Source organism: Vulpes vulpes, chromosome 11 (assembly GCF_048418805.1).
Source record: "Vulpes vulpes isolate BD-2025 chromosome 11, VulVul3, whole genome shotgun sequence".
In the NCBI taxonomy this organism is placed as follows: domain Eukaryota; kingdom Metazoa; phylum Chordata; class Mammalia; order Carnivora; family Canidae; genus Vulpes; species Vulpes vulpes.
Window position 1 is genome coordinate 80,712,631 of NC_132790.1, and position 17,939 is coordinate 80,730,569.

General features: G+C 39.4%; 1 protein-coding gene and 1 non-coding gene across 12 annotated transcripts in view; both read left to right on the top strand.

The window, feature by feature from the left end:
* Positions 1 to 17,939, top strand: part of TMEM108 (transmembrane protein 108) — a 640,726-nt gene that overhangs the window by 426,597 nt on the left and 196,190 nt on the right. The gene's annotated exons all lie outside the window — the stretch shown is intronic.
* LOC112932583 (U6 spliceosomal RNA) lies at positions 15,030 to 15,135 on the top strand. Its single transcript, XR_003237500.2, has one exon. It is a non-coding gene; the product is annotated as a U6 spliceosomal RNA (small nuclear RNA).

Here is a 17,939-nt window from a genome sequence, read left to right on the forward strand (position 1 = left end):
GATTTGTGACCCAGTATGTGATCTGTTCTGGAGAATGTTCCATGTGCACTCGAGAAGAATGTGTATTCTGTTGCTTTAGGATAGAATGCTCTGTATATATCTGTGAAGTCCATCTGGTCCAGTGTGTCATTCAGAGCTCTTGTTTCCTTGTTGATCTTCTGCCTAGATAATCTGTCTATTGCTTTGAGTGGGGTGTTGAAATTCCATACTATTCTTGTATTGTTATCAATGTTTCTTTACTTCACTTATTAATTGGTTGATAGAATTAGCTGCTCCATAACTAGGAGCATATATGTATAATTGTTAGATCTTCTTGTTGGATAGACCCTTTAAGTATGATATAGTGTCTTTTTTCATCTCTTAGCATATAGTCTTTGGTTTAAAATCTATTTGTCTGATATGAGGATTGATACTCCAGTTTTCTTTCAAGGTCCATTGGCATGATAAATGGTTTTCCACCCCCTCACTTTCAGTCTGGAGATGTCTTTAGTCTAAAATGAGTCTCTTGTAGACAGCATATGGATGGGTCTTGCTTTTTTATCCAGCCTGATACCCTGTGTCTTTTGATTGAAGCATTTAGTCCATTTACATTCAAACTAACTCTTAAAAGATAAGATGCCTTTGTATTACCTGTAAAGTCCCTGTTTCTGTAGTTTGTCTCTGGGTTTTTTTTCCAGTTTATGTTACTCTTGGGCTTTTTCTTTGCTTACAGGATCCTTAATATTTCTTGCAGGGCTGGCTTGGTGGTCACATATTCTTTTAGCTTCTGTCTGTCCTGGAAGCTCTCTATCTCTCCTTCCATTGTGATTGAAAGCCTTGCTAGATAACGTATTCTTGGCTGCATGTTTTTCTCATATAGTACCTGGAATATATCCTGCCAGTCCTTTCTGGCCTGCCAGGTCTCTGTGGATACGTCTGATGCCAGTCTGATGTTCCTACTCTTTCCTTACTCTGTAGGTAAGGAACCTCTTGCCTCAAGCTGCTTTCAGGATTTTCTCTTTATCTCTGAAATTTGCAATCTTCACTATTATATGTCAGGGTGTTGATCTGTTTTTATTGATTTGGGGAGAGGCTCTCTCTACCTCTTGGACATGAATGCCTGTTTCCTTCCCCAGATTAGAGAAGTTCTAAGCTATGATTTGCTCAAATATACTTTTTGGTCCTCTTTCTCTTTCTTTGCCCTCAGGCACCTCAGTAATTCTGATATTGCTTTGTTTTACTGCATTGCTGATTTCTCAAAGCCTCTGCATGGTCCATTTAGTTTCTTTTTTTTCCTCAGCTTCCTTCCTTCATCAACTTATCTTCTGTGTCACTTACTCTCTCTTCTGCCTCATTTACCCTAGCTGTTAGAGCATCCAATTTAGACTGTATATCAGTTAAAGCATTTTTAATTTTGGCCCAATTAGATCTCATTTCTGCACTAAGAGATTCCCCAGTATCTTTTATGCTTTTTTCAAAGCCCAGCTAGTAACTTTATAATTGTTAACCTGAATTCCATCTCTGACATTTTACTTATATCCATGTCGATTAGATCTGTGGCAGAGAATATTATTACCTCTGGTTCTTTCTTTTGTGGTGAATTCCTCCTTTGAGTCATTTTGTCCTGAGAAGAATGGATGAACAAGTGAGCACTATCAAAAATATCAACCATGCTAAGCAAAATATACACTAGACAAATCCAAAGATGTCCAAAACCAAAAAAGACAAGGACAAAGAAAAATGAAAAAAAGAGAGAGGTGGGGTGAGAGAATATAATCTTACAGAGTGGACAAAATAAGGTGATTCACTTGGTTCTGAGTATATTTTGGCTTGTGTGTTAGAAGACACTAAAGTCCAAAATTATAAAAAAGTAAAACATACATACAAAAAATAAAATTGAATATAATGAAAGGAAGCCAAAAATGAATACTGTATCTCTAAAATGTGAGTGTAAAAAAAAAATAAAAATGAAGGTTAAAAAAGACTTAAAAACAAAGAATTGATAAAATAAGAAACTAGTTGACATGGGGAAAATTGGAAAATTTTAAGCTGAGAGAAAAATCATAAGAAAAGTTTGAGTTCTAAATACTATTTTCTCCTAGCATTGGAGTTTTACAATCCTTTTCAGTCAATAAACTTGTGGTTCATCTGTTCTTTCAGCTGGTCTTCCAGAGGGGGCCTGCTGTGCTGATTCTCAGGTGTCTGTGCCTGGGAGGATTTGTACCGTCCTTTGCCAGGGGGGCCAGGCCCAGTGTAAGCTGTTTGCTGTGTGTGACTTTCCTTCCCTGAAGGCTTTCCGTACCGCTTTAGAGGGTGAAAATAAAAATGGGCATGCCAGACTCTGCAGGCTCCAATCCTATAGTGTGCGGCCACTTCGTTCCTCTTGGGGGAAGGCAGAGGAACACTTATTTGTGCACTTTTTTGCAGTGCCCTAGTAGGGAGAGCGTTCACCCTGTCACGTGCACATCTGCTCTGCCTGTCCCTCAGGAAGGCAGTGTTGCTGCAGTCTAGTCCTTTGCAGGGACCCAACACAGAGTGGTCACCCTGTCAGCCAGGGTTCCTGGTTTATGTGAACCAAGCTGGGAGTCCCATGCTAGGCTTTCTGGTCTAAACCAGTTTCCCCTCTCCAGTCCTTGATAATTATGCTGGCTCAGACACACCTATTCTTTCTGTGACTCCGGGGATCTTGAGATCCCACTGTCCCCTCTGGGATTCTGCCCCACTTCACCACTGAGCACCTTTCAGGCAGGGAAGTCTCACTGGAGTAGATTTCTAAAGGTCCCAGTTTTGCACTCCAGGGCTATATTGCTTTCTGGTAGGCGGCTTATGCATCCTCCCTACCCCCACCATTTAGCTTCCAATATATCCCCTCCTTTTTTTCTTTTCTGCACTCCTACCTTACAAAAAATGGCTGTTTTTCTATTTTAGAATTCAGTTCATTCTTTTCTTATATTTCAGATTGAATTCATAGGTGTTCAGGATGATTTGATAGTTATCTAGCTAAATTAAGGGGAGCAGATGAAACTAGGACCTCTACACTTCCACCATCTTGCCTCTTCTCCATCCTGTTGACCTCTTCCACAGCTGGCTAAAGTCAACCAGCTACTAATCAAAGCTTGTGAAAAATTGCTAACATAACAACATAGAGCCCAGCCTGTAGATATGTTTACCAGTCTATAAACATCAGCAGCCTTTCCTATATAGGAAGAGTGTTAACAGTCATGCTGTATCTCTTGGAGCATGTGATGAATCACCTGGCAAAGGACAACAAAAATGCAGTCTTGCCATATACAAGGGAAGAACATTCCTTTCTCCTCAGATTGCACTCATTTTCTCCCCAAATATTCACTTGTGACATCCTGCTATTTCTGATAGATTGTCTTCTATGATTTTCTCCTATTTAATCCAGGTGGTATGGTGGTCAGTATGTCACTTATCTTACCAGTTGACAGTGATGAGTAGGAACTCATCTTTATGACATACTTTGTGATTTTCCACCTGTACATTAGTTTTTATTCTAGTTTTCTTAATTAAGTTAGGTAAATTCCCACAGCCCATTTTCCTGTAATTTAGATATTTTAAAGCATTTGTACACTTGTGCAATTCTCTCAGTTCTCCTTGGCTGCATTTATTCATGCTCTAATTGGCTCTTTTCTCCATCTGCTCAAGGGGATCTACCTCTTCAACTACCTAAGCTTCAGGAGTTCTTGTACCTTACTTGGCATAATTCTGATATAATTCTTTCCAAAGGTAGAAACACAAGTTTGCATTCAATTTTAAGAAATCATGATGATGATGGTGATGGAGATGGTGATCATGAACACATAAGTGGCTCTAACTCAGGGTCAGGCACTCTTCCACATGAGGAGTACTGTTGTTACCTCCATGAGGAAACTGAGTCACAGAGAAGTTACATGAATTATCCAAGCTAATAGTAGCAGATCTGGGATTCAGGCCCAGGCAGTGTATGGCTCTAGGGCCTCTTTTCTTTAACTGCTACTATGTATGCTTTCATGCTGCTTCCACTTTTCTTCTGAATTATACTTTATCTATGCGAAGTCTTTCTGTTTTGTTCCATTTTATTTGGAAAGAACCAACAAAAACAGAGTATAATGAATGGTTTTACTCTGATAACACTACGAGTGTTACTGTAGTAACACTAAGTTTACTCTGTTTTTACTGATAACACTACAAGTATGAATGCATGCTAAGAAAAATGGGGAAGCCAGAAATGAAACAAAATTCCTGATTCACAGTCACCTTCTCTGTTGGTAGTTGTCAAAAATTATAGTGCTTTCCTGTGGTATGCTTTGCATTAATCTAGTATGTTTTTCTGAGGACTGTTTGTGGCCAGTGTGAGGCAGAAGGCATCCTCCAGGGCTAATGGGCTTGTCTTAGGGTCTGCTTCACCTCAGGTGGGTTACAGTTTAAGGTTGAAATCTTCAACCTTATGAGGGCCTACATGCAAGGAAATCACAGTGTTTGCTGATGAAGTCATGAGTTCCCAGAACTCCATGATTCAAGAGGAAAGGTTCCTAGAAAGTGGATGTAGTGGGAGAAGAAGAGCTGCCACGATTCAGTGGAATCATTTGTATGAGGAAACAACTCTGTTTGCTTTGTTAGAGGGTCTGGATTGAGACCAGTGAGATTGTGAGAACATGTATGTGGTTCCAGTTCATAAACCATCCTACATCAAAGAGTTGGATTTGGTCCTAAAACAGTACTCCTTTTTTATTCTTGGTTGTTTCTGCAGTTTTACTGAAGAAGAAAACCTTTTCCTTAGTGGTTTAGTGTCTTTTCACTTCATCTTCCAAATTCCTGGCACTGAATTGAATTTAGGGAGCACTCTGGTCTGGCTCCCTTGTTAAATAAATCAGGAAGCAAAGGTCTAGAGGATTTAGGAGATTTGCTCAAGTTTTCACAAATAATTGAGTACAGCCTTGATCTTTGGCTTGCCAGCCTGTGTTCTCTTCGACTTTATTTCTATCCTTTGCTTATTGCTGGAAGGAACAAATATTACTTGGAGTGCTTGAAGGTTGTTGTCTTTTGTGAGAATTTTTTAAACTCAGAGTTTACATTGTTTAAATGTGAGCAAAAATAGATTTCAAGGTAGACCCCAGAATTTACCCAACCCCTCTCTCTTCATTTCTCCAGATCCATTTAAACAGGTATAATATCTGGAATTTTAAATTGAAAGAAAGTTTTTTCTAACATGATTGACTCACTGTTGGCTTAAGGAAAGAGGGGGAGAGTATGAAAGGAAAGAGAGTAGTGGAGGAAGGGGGGGGAGAGAAAGAAAAGACATTAACAGTTAACTCCAACTTTGTGACTTGGAGGGCATGGTAACTTTACTCAGCACCTAATATAGTAGATATGGACTCCCTCAGTAGTTAACTTTGGTTCACATTTAGTTGGTGTCACTCATTTAACATTTAAATGTTGGCCTCAGCAGGAAGCTGAAGTTTTTGTGAAAATTGAAGCAGTGAAAGGGAAAGGTATCAAAGGTGCACCATGGCCTTATCTGTAGATTTTAGGTCTTTGTCATGGGAAGGGAAGTTTCAGGAAGGTAGGTGGGAAAAGGGCTTCCACTGGTTGTTCTGTTTTGCCATCAAGACCCCCAGAAAAGGCCTAGTTTTCATCCTGAGTTCCCTGAAATCCCTGAGCCCCCTAGGACTCATCCCAAAGAGTTTGAACACTGCTGCCCCAGGCTCAAGTTAAAAATATTTTACCCCTGACCCTGTGGCCAGATCCCTTTAACTAGAATGTGGCTGGGCTAGCTGCTTTGGGCTGCCACCTTTGAATGCTTACCATTTATAGAAAAACTGATGGAGCTTCTCCCAGGGTAGACCAATCAATTGACCACACCTTGCTGTCACTGCTAACCTGGCCATGCCTTCAAATCTCTGTTGACTTTGAGGACTTGGTCTTCTCTTTGCAAGTCACTCAGCCCAGCTGTCCTGCCCACTTCTTAAGTATCTGGGTCAGTCATACCAAGTCCTGGTCTTTGTGTAATTTCATATACCTCTGTGGGGGACTTTTTGTGGATTTAATGAACTATATGCACGCAAAGGATTGATGCCTGACGTTAAGGCTACTTACTATCACTTGAGCCCCTGTAGTGGCCTCCTAACTGACCTTCCTGATTTCACCCTGTCCCCTGTAAGCTATTTTTTTATTTTTTTAAAAATTATTTATTTATTTATTCATGATAGAGAGGCAGAGACACAGGCAGAGGGAGAAGCAGGCTCCACGCTGGGAGCCTGATGTGGGACTAGGTCCTGGGACTCCAGGATTGCGCCCAGGGCCAAAGGCAGGCGCCAAACCGCTGAGCCACCCAGGGATCCCCAAGCAATTTTTTTTTTTGAAGACTTATTTATTCTAGAGAGCATGAGTAGGGAGGGGAGGAGGGGCAGAGGGGGAGGAAGAGAAGCAGTCTCCCTGCTGAGCACGGAGCCCAAGGTAAGGCTACCTATCAGGATGCTGAGATCATGACCTGAGCTGAAATCAAGAGTTGGATGCTCAACCAACTGAGCCACTCAGGTGCCCCTGGAAAGCTATCTTCTATATAAAAGCCAGTACGATCTTTTAAAAATAAAAATTGTATTTTACCACCTCTAGTGAGTTCTGAATTTTGTCACACTGAGTAAAACCTGATCTCCTCACCCACATTTGTATAGCCCTACATGATTTGGCCCCTGCCTCCATCTTAAATGTCATTTTGTACAATTTTGCCTTTTTCATTCAACCTACAGATCTTTTTTTTTAAACTTCCAAGTACCTGCTGATATTGGCACTTGTGTACAAGCTATTTCTGCTTTCTGTAATGCTCATCCACTGATCTTCACATGATAGCTTCTTCACACCATCAAATTCCAGCTGAACATCCTCAAAGAGGCATTCTTTAATTGTTCCAATTAAGTAGCTACCTATCACTCTTCATATCTCATTTATTTGTTCATTATCTCTCTACTCTCTTTTTTTTAAAAGCATCTAGTAAATCTTTTTTTTAATTAATTAATTAATTTATAATAGTCACATAGAGAGAGAGGCAGAGACACAGGCAGAGGGAGAAGCAGGCTCCATACACCGGGAGCCCGATGTGGGATTCGATCCCGGGTCTCCAGGATCGCGCCCTGGGCCAAAGGCAGGCGCCAAACCGCTGCGCCACCCAGGGATCCCTATCTCTCTACTCTCATTTGGAAATAAGCTTCATGGCCTATTTTTGTTGTTATTTCTCTCATGCCTGCAATGGTACCTAGAATACAGTAGGTGTTCAGTTAATATTTATTGAATAAATGAATGACATAGTAAATGCTCAATAAATGTTAGATATTATTATTATATTAGAGAAAAAAAAAGTGAAACCTTAATATAATTGGGGTTCCATTTGGTCCTGATTCTGTGCAGTGACATATTCAGAGAAACAGCTGTTCAGAAAAGTAGTACTGAGAGCAATTAAAATCTTTACTCCCACAAGATAATGTCAAAGGTGGGAGGGTATATTTTTCACCAATTACAACACTTGGTAAAATCCTGTCTTGCCATCTCTATTGCTCACAGTACTCAACATTCATGGCAGCTTCACCAATATTATCTTCCTGTCTCCCTGCCAACACCCAACCAAAGAAGGATCCTCAAACAACTGTAACCTGGCTGAGAGCCTCCAGGTGCTAGACACATTTTCTGAATCAGCATAACAAAAAGCCAGGAGTCAAGCAGGCACACTTGGAACCTGGTGGTATGGCTGGTGGAGGGGGGACTGGACATAGTCATAGTAACAATTTTGTATCTGCTAATTGTACAGCAAAAAAGGGAAAACTGAATAAAGATTTTAATGAATTATAAACTAAATGATACTTAAGAAAGACTGTGAAATAGCTCTACTTGGGAAGCACCAAAGCTCAAACATTTTATTTGGAACTACACAAAAAGTAAGTCTTTTGTTTTTAGTATCTTGCTACAAAACTTTAGACTCTGGATAGGAGGAGATGTCTATTATCACAGAATTACACTTCACTTAGAACTTTATGGACTCTGATTAGATGATGATGTTAACTTCATTTATTTTAACTATTGTGAATTAGAAACCACACCTAAAAGGGAAGGGGAACTGTTACAGGCAGAGAAAGGAACCTGGTATCAGAAGCAGACCAAGATGAAGAATGATGTTACTATATAGTCATAATAGTGACTCTGATTCCTAAGGTAGGGGTCAGTCATATTTTGTTCCTGACTTTTTTCTCCAGTGTGTTCTGGCTTCTAGAGCCATCAGTGCTCTCTCTTAGGCTCCCTTAGGTCCAGCACACATTTGTAAGACAGACCCTTAGCATCACAAGATATGGTCTGAAGGAAGCAAAATTGCCAGGTCTGCCAAAGCAGCTTCTTTGAACTCTTGGCTGCTTTAGCACAGTGCTCAACCAGCTGACCTTAACTGACTCATCAGGTTATAAGAGAAGTTGGGAATAGAAATTAGTTCTCTGGGGGATCCTGCCTGTATAATAGCTATCATTTGTATGCAGTTAAGTGATTTGCAGAGTAGCACAGCTCAAAACTCCCAGCTGCATTTTGTCTGTTTATTTCTGGAAGCATATGAAATAGTTGGCTGGGAATGTGGTTTCCAAAAGGTAATGTGGGCATTATAGTAACATCTGGGGCTGGATTTTTCTCCCACCTCATCTAGGTTTTGGTCAGAAGTCCATCCTGCATCCAAGGAACTTGGATTTAATGGCTATTGCCTACTTTGCAATGCTTGCCTGTCAGTTCTGTTTCTACCTGCCACAGTCTTGAGCCTTTCAGCTGCCATCCACCCCAGAGAGTGCCAAAGGACATAAATATTCATGAGGGAAATAAAGATTCAGAAGGTTGAGGGCAGGGGAACCCTGTTTCTGAAATGGGCTACTGGCTTCTTGCCTTGCTTTCCTTTTCCTCCTGCCCATCCTCTTAAATTGTCATATAAAATGGCCATTATCTATCTCTTCCTCCTGTCATTAGGGAAATGACAATGTGGGAGGCTAGAGCCAGGAAAGGTATAGGACTTACACGTGATCCCCTGGGATGGCACAGTGCTTCTTAACCCAGCTTTACCAATGATGGCTTAATTGCCCCCAAATTCCTCATATACTCCAAGAATCAAGGAGGATAGTATAAGGAGAGCAGAGAATTATAGATAGTAATGGCTGTCATGGTTGAGTGGAGAGATGAGGGAAGAAAAGGCTGTTCCTATTTGCCCTAGCCAGGCCATCAGCAACTCTGCCCTAGGGACAGTCATTTAGGAGCTCACCTGCTGCTTCCTCTGATCCCCAACCCTTTCTGCACCAGAAACCAGATTAAAGGGATTGGCAGCTGGAACCTAGAAGACTGTGAGAAAGGAAGCATATTTCAGCCCTTGGCCTTCCTAAAGGGCTGGATCTAAAAAGTCTAGAGAATATTGACACAGGTAGACCATCCTCCTCTACTCTCACTTTTTACTTCCCTCTGAGTCCCATCAGCACTGGTTGCCAGATTTCCGAAGCTCAGGCTGCTGGCAAAGGCCCCAGTCTGTCCCACACCAGGGACTTGTTCTCTGACAGATAGGTGTTTCAGACTCAAGTTCCTGATTTTCAGTTTTGTCACTATTCTAAACAAGGATTTTGCTTGTTACTAGTTATCCTTACCTAGGTTTCATCTTATGACTTCCAATCAGAGATGCTTAGTTTTATTAACTATCTCTTTATAATGCTCCTTTCTATGCATTAGAGTTCATCTCTTAAATCACATTATAGAACAGCCATCAAAACCATCTTTATGTGCCTGTCTTTGCATGAACTATATTTAGTGCCTTTTTCTACTGTGTGGCAAGAATAATTTTATTAATCTCAGCAGAAAAGACCAAGTGTCAAGTCATAGCAAGGGCAGTGGGAACAAGGATTTCTCCCTGATTTGACCTGACACTATGAAGTGTTGCTTGGTTCCTTTAAAGGCTAGTTCTTCAGGTAATGCCATACACCAATGATTTAACACAATCCTGAACCCAGCAGTCTCATGAGCCATGTATAGAAAGCCTGATATCTTGAACAACTGGCAAATCCCTGAACAAAGAAGACCCAGTAGCCTGTGAGAATGAAGAACTGTGTTGGAGCCTAAGAGGCCAGAAGGAGGCAGTGTGATATAATAGAAGGAACACTGAACTTATAGTGAGAGTCTTGGGTTTTTGAGCGTCCTTATTCTGCCACCTTACTGGCCGCGAGATGTAGTCAAGACTTTTAACTTTTTAATATTTTTAGTGTTAATGACTATGTATCAGGCACTGTGCTTGGCATTGCTGATACAGTTGGGAATGTGACAAGGTTTTGTGGCTAAGTGTGACAACCCTGGATATATTAGGGGGTTCCTGTGGGAGTCTTTTTTTTTTTTCTAATTTAAATTATTTACAGTATAAGTATTATTTCTTTGGAAAATACTATAAATGACAAATATACAGATCTTCACAGCAGGTTTAGATCCTAATAAGCCCATCAGAAGTTGAAAATATTGTAAGTTGAAAATGCAGTTAATAAACCTAACCTGCCAAACATCATAGCTCAGCCTAACCTACCTTAAACATGCTCAAAACACATAGCCAATAGTTGGGCAAAATTATCTAGCATACAGCCTATTTCATAATAAAGTGTTGAATATCTCATGTAATTTGTTGAATACTAAAAGTGAAAACCAGAATGATTGTATGGATATGGAATGGTTGAAAGTGCTTTGGTTGTTTACCCTAGTGATTGCATGGCTGCCTGGAAGCTGCAGGTCATTGTCCAGCATCACAAGAGTGTACTACATATTGTCAGTCTGGGAAAAGATCAAAATTTGAAGTATGATTTATACTAAATGTACATCACTCTCATACCATTATAAAATAGAAAAATATAAATTGAACCATCCTAAGTCAGGGACCATCTGTATTTTAAAGTCGGCTTGGGAGATAGTTAATGTATCCAGTCAGAGTACCATATTGAAAAATACAGAGCAGTATAGATGGGGAATGCACATTATCCTTTGGGAAAAGGCTTTTTTATGCATTTATACTCATAACAAAATGTGAAGACATTACTGCCATTGATATGAAGGCTATAAGGTGTGCTTACTAAAAATAAATTTCATGAGATTCACTTGTTTCTTTTAAAAGTCATTTTTCTGTGATCTTACTGAATACCTGGAAAGACTGCAGACTTATTATAAAGAACAATCTCTGTTTACATAGCGTGTTTTCATATCACTCCTAAAAGGGCCAAAAGCAGGAGCAGAGTGACTTGAAGGGATGAATTGAGGACAATCTCTAGATCATTTTTCCATGGAGATAAAGAGGCTTTGTGAGAGCTGCTTTGCTCATTTGGAGCCCAAGAGACAGCCCTTGGGACTCTCCTGAGAGAATAAATACCAAGGAGAGAATAGGCTTGGGCAGATTTACATGCAGTACACATTGGATGATTCAAAATAACTGAGAAGAGCATTTTAAAAACATTAACTATAAAGAGAGTTTACAAATCGATGAAAAGGCATTGTCCTAAAAACTTAAAAATTCTTCATGATGTATTGGTAAGTGAAAAAGAAGACTATTAACTTTCTTGTATATATAATCTTTTTGGAAAAGAAGTATTTGCAGGTTATATAGAATATTAACTGTGATTATTGCTGGATATGGTTCTGGGCTTATCTTTGGATGACTGTATTTTTCAAGTTTTCTGCAGTAAGCATATACTTCTTTTATCCTCAGAAAAACTGATTATACGCAAAATCCTACAATATTATCTATGCAGGAGAGGGACTATGTGCTGTTGACTATTTTATTCCAGTGACTAAAATATATGTTAGAATCACCTGAGAGAGAGCATGTAGAACTACACCTTTGTGGGTCTCACCCCTGGAGATGCTGGGTCAGTTGGACTAGTAAGGAAAGTGGAAGTCACTTTAAAGAGTATCAGAACCATCATTTCCCATATAAATTCCAGGTTCATTGTCACACGGGGCAAAATCTGTATTCCAGTTGAAAATTATCACTCAGTTTTTCACCTAGCAAGGATATATCTATTTCAGTTTCCCCCTAAGATGCTGTTCAGGCTCCTGGACTTGGAAAAGGCAATTATCTATTAAATACTAGATGCCTTTGTAGATTAGCACCAGTGAATAAAAACACAGTGATTTGAACAAAAGACATGATTAGCTGATTAACCACAGGCCATCTCAGTGAAGGTGTACTAGAAACAACGGTGGGGTCAGATATTAATACTTCTGTTTTCTTGGATTTATCAACAGTGCATTCATTATTTCAATACTCCTCTGATGTTAGCAGTAGGGAGATGTGGAGAGAAAGCTAACTTATATGCCACAGTATTCATGTTTTTTAAAAAGATTTTATTTATTTATTTGAGAGAGCACTAGCAGAAGGGAGGGCTAGAGGTAGAAGCAGACTCCCCATGGAGCAGGGAGCCCAATGCTGGACTCAGTCCCAGGACCTTGGGACCATGACCTGAGCTGAAGGTAGATGCTTAACCAGTTAAACCACCCAGGCACCCCCATATTTTTTTTATTAAAATAACATTTTCCTTAAAATTTCATGAAAAGAGATAACGTTATTTCTCCATCTACTCGTAGGGAGTAGTAGTGTGTACTTCCTCAGAGATTTTTTTTTAAGAATTTCAAACTAAGCATTTGGTTCCGTTTATGAGTATAATAGAAAAACTAATATTCACACTGCCCACCTATACATACACAGAACCATGTTGTATAAAAGGCAGTCAGGGCTACCCAAATGCTTTAGACTACCATTCCATTTCTACTTAGTTAAAAAAAAAAATTGAAAGAGTCTATGATGCTGCCTGTTGAAAACCCTTCTATCGACTCCAGGATCCCCCAGCTCTCAATTAACCAAGGTATAAATGGGGAGATGAAAGACCACAGATAATTTAAAGTATATTTAAGCCAAAACTAGTCAAAATGTAGTTAACCAAAATTTTAATTGTAAACATATTTAAAATGTATCCAATATTCAGATACACATTAACATTCTAAAATGTCATCAAAACATAAATAATTTAGGTATTGTTGGTGTGCTTGCAGCTAAATATCATTTTACTTCAATAAAGAAATGATCAAAATATTAAAATCAGTTTTTAAAAGATCAAAGTCTGTTTTTCTGTGGAGAAAGAGGTCCTCAAAACATGATAAACATCTATTCATTAATGTATTTCCAGTACATTAGACACATTCTTCTTCCAGTAGACACATTCTAAAATACAGATATTTGTGCAAAATTGTGGGGGTTTTGTTTTTGGACAAATTCATTATCTGTTATACGTTTTGGACATGGTTAATCATCTTTATACTGTTTTGTCCACTTGTAAATAATGCTTAAACCTCTTATCACACTAGCCCATGTTTCTTTCATTTAAGTGACTGATGGAAGTTAAAGCAACTAAAAGCAGTGGATGTTCTTAGCAAGAGACAGCCCTGTGAGGTGTGCTAGTTATCAGTTGATTCTTTTCACTCTTTCACAAATGAGTGATCATTTGTGAGCCTGAGGTCCATTGGTTCAAGCTTTCTCCTGACATCTAGATAACTCACTACCAGATGGTCATGGTGGTAGCTGGCTTTCCGTTAATCTATGCCTCCACTATTGTCATTTGTCCACACTTACTAGATATGTGAAAGAAGTTAGCAAAGCTATAGGATAATCAGATACATATAATATGCTTTCAGAGAGTCACAGTTTTACTTGAGGATGTTGAGGACAAAATAATCAAGTTTTATTGATGATAAATCAAAAATTATTTTTATATTAAGGTGACATAGTTTTTATATTCAAGATATATAAATTGTATATTCAAGTGCTATATTACAGAATATAAAGCAAAATGTGCTTTATACGGAACAGGAGACTTCAAGGAAATTTCCTGACTAGAGAGGCCACTTTCCACTATACTCAAGACTCCAGAATGTGGGATTGGAGACAGGGTGAGGCAGTGTATATTAGCGCTCTTTTCTATTAGGTATTCTTCTGGGAAAACATTGAGAAGCACTGCAAGGGGGCATGAAGAAAAATAACATAAAACTTAAATAGATGCCCTTTAGTTACATACAGTTAGGATGTAACTCCAGTGAGTTACACTTTTTCTGAAAAAGCTTCTTAATAAGCCAAGCATAAGCCACTAATTATCTTGTTAATGAAGACTCAAGATTTAGAAAATAGTTTAAAGAAATACAAATGGAGGGCAGCCCCAGTGGCACAGTGGTTTGGCGCCACCTGCAGCCTGGGGTGTGATCCTGGAGAACCAGGATGGAGTCCCAAGTCGGGCTCCCTGCATGGAGCCTGCTTCTCCCTCTGCCTGTGTCTCTGCCTCTCTCTTTCTCTCTGTGACTTTATGAATAAATAAAATCTTAAAAAAAAGAGATACAAATGGATTGATTATAACAATTTCTTGCTAGAGAACTATTACTTTCCTCACTTACTTCAATGTCTCATTTACTACTTTGGTGTCAAAAGTTCCCACAACTTGGGCATACCTGCAGTCTTGCTAATAATAAAGACTCTACAGACTTTTTGATGGTGATGATGATGATAATGATAGTCAAGATCTACATAGTGTTTATTGTGTACCAGGTGCTGCTCTAAGTGTTTTGTACTTAGCCATTACAACAGCCTTATAAGCTACAATTATCCCCATTTTTCCTTTTACAGATGAGGAAACTGAGGCACAGAGAGTTCAGTAATTTTCTCAAGGACATGTTGCATAGGAATGGTAGAACCAAGATTGGACCCTGGGCAATCTAGTTCTAGAATCTTGCTTTAAAACATTAGCTTTCCTGCTGCTTATCACAGAAATTATTAAACATTTAGTGTTTACAAGGCTAGAATTCAAAGTTGTTGAAAGTGTTGTTGGAGAACTACTTGTGTCATGTGAACAACATTAACAAATGAGGATCTCGTAGAATTAGACAATCAGGTCACTGTAGGCACTTCCAGAATCATTTGGCTAACAAAGGAAATAAAACCCTGAAATAGATTTTTTTTAATTACTTTCATTATGGTGCTCACTTCAGCACATATGCTAAAATTGGAGTGATACAAAGAGGGATTAGCATGGCCCCTGCTCAAGGATGACAGGCAAATTCATAGAATTACTTTCATTATGACTGTGCTATGAATATCCTATATGAAGTAAAGGCTGTTATATGGTAGATATATTGGGCAGTTCTGGTGGGAAACACACATACACACACTTTTAAAAAGCACTCCATTTATTCTTTATTCAGAGAATGTGACCTTTTCCCAATTGTTTTCAGATAAAGACAATCTATTAAATATATGCTTGAAAATTAGCTTCAGTTATTGACACAGGAAGCCAAATAATCATAGGAAGTTGGTGGTGCCAAGTGTCAGTAAAGGTAGAGAGGAGTCTCATCTGTGATCAGTTGTCCTATTCCAGAAAAGAACCTGAGTGGCCTTACCTGTGTCCTGTCACTCTAGATTTCTTTATCATAAGAAAAGAGGAAATTACTCAGGGGCTACTACATTGCTCCTTATGATTGCTCTGAACCTGGAAACTGTGTGTGTGTGTTTAACTTCACTCTAGTTGACAACTTCCTTCCTTAGATCTGTGCTTTTTGAGGGCAAAATCTACGTTCTTTCTAAATATCAAATGTTTAGGGTTACTTCATCACTAAATTTGCCCTTCCCACAGCCTAGACTCAGATATTATCTTTCTATGAAAGACCCCATTGCAAAAAAAGAAACCTTTTCAGGCCCATGTAAGTGGAACATATAAAAGGTTTTCAAGGAGTGATTTTGCTATAAGAAAATTACACTTTGAGCAGACCAAATCCAGAAGTACAAATTTCAGTCAGAGATATTATTCATTATCACCATATTAATCTTGGACTCTGATCATTGGAATAGAGATTTAGCAGCTAACCAACATAAAAGCAGTTCAGAGTCCACTCTTGGGAAGTTATCTTATCAAGTAGTTTGACAGTGACCGAAATTAAATTTCAGCTTTTATGCTTTGGGCCCTGAAAACATTGAAACATAATCTAAATATTCAGAAGTCTTTTTGCATTGAGTCAAAGATATTTTAAGTCACAATGAACGTGTGGCAATAGCCTTTGTCTTTAAACCCCAAATCTTTGCCTAGTACTCCACCTAGTAGAGTCCACCTTACCTAGGCAACCCCACCTTGGCTTGATCTGCTACCAGGCTGTCATTTATCTGTCAAATGTGTCAAGGTCCAATAGCTTCTGCCGGCTTTTCATTCCAATTTTAATGGAAGCAGAATCCTTCCTTCCCACTGTAGATGAATTAACCAGACTGCATTGAGAGCAGGGAAGATAAGATTTTCCCTTCAGGACCCATAGTCCTAAACAGAATATAAAAGATTAAAATTTGTTTTTCTCTTGGAAAATTCATAGATTTGAGTCTTCCCGGAGAGTTCTCTGTTCTTACACATCAGTGAGTTCTTTAAAAAGACCTCAGGAGATCGCCCTTTAGAGAGACCAACCTGAGATTCCAGCGTAGAATTCTCACGGGCCACATCTATGCATTAGCTAACGATGAAAAGGGAATCCTAGAATACCAGGGTCATTAGGTAGTGGCAAACTATTGTCATGTTGCAGTTTTGTTTTTTTTAATTTTTTAAGAAGTTTTATTTTAGAGCGTGAGTGAGTAGGGGGAGAGGGGAGAGAAATCTCAAGCAGACTTTTCACTGTGGAGCCCAGTGCAGGGCTCCATCTCATAACCCCAAGATCATGGCCTGAGCCGAAATCAAGTCAAATGCTTAACTGACTGAGCCACCCAGGCACCCCTCATATTGCAGTTTCTATGTCTGCTGATTTGAAGGTTCACAGTAAGGCATTTTCTTCCCATATTATAATAGTCTTGTAGCCTTAAACACTGCCTTAGGCATTTATTTCTGCTTCAGGCAGCAAACCGTTCTTCCCTTATCCCAGGAACATAGGGCCCAGCTAGAGGTATGCAGAATACAGATGTCCTTTCTATGAAGTCTTCTGAAATCCAGGCATGATATTCCTTGTGTAATAGTACCCAGACCAAACATGTCTTGATAAGATGGTGTTTCTGTAAGAGGTGCACATAAGTCAGTTTTGTCCTTTCTTGAACCAGCATCTTCACTGTACTGTCCAGACATCTTCATAAAAATGGCAGATGTTAATCTTTAGCTAGAATTAGAGAAGGCTTTATAATAATAACAAAAATGTTAGGAATGTTTGAACCCTCACTCTGGAATGAAAAGTAAGTAAATAAAAACAAATAAATGTATCTTTTCACAGATATCACCCTAATACATCTTCCCTTCCTTCCCTTTAAGTCTTGTCCCATTGCAGCACATCATTCTTAAGATGGGCTTATGGCTTCAGCATAGGAGACTGGCAAGACTGGGTGTGAAAGCAGGCAGTAAGGAGTGAGAAGGCCCATTAAATTATTTTATCTGCTCCGTAGGTATAGAGAAGACAATCCTAGAGGGCCCAGCTCACGAGGTTCTTTTATAGTGTGGAGACTGGAATTAGGAAGGAGGAAGAAATGATATGAGAAACAAAAGAAGTTCTGCCTCTGTCCTGGCTAGGGTAAAGATGGGAGAAAGGGAAATAAAAGGAGGGAGGGAGACAGAAATGTGTGCAAGTGGGGCATCTCCACAGTTCTACATTTTGGTATTGGGATACTGAAGACTTCAGAGAAGTGCTGCAGACTCAGAAAACTGTCTTTGTGTTCTTATTGAGCCTGGGGAGGGAGAAGGAGCACTGTGCTCTACAAACCAATATGGAGAAGCTCAATTGTCATGCAGCAATGTTGCTGAGATGAGAAGCAGAAACATCACAGCAGATGTTGGTGTGGACCATTTGGGCAGCTGGCTGAGTAGTACAGGAGCACATTCTGGGGTCTGCAGCCAGCCAGAGCTGAGAGGAAAGCTGAACAACAAAGGGGCATT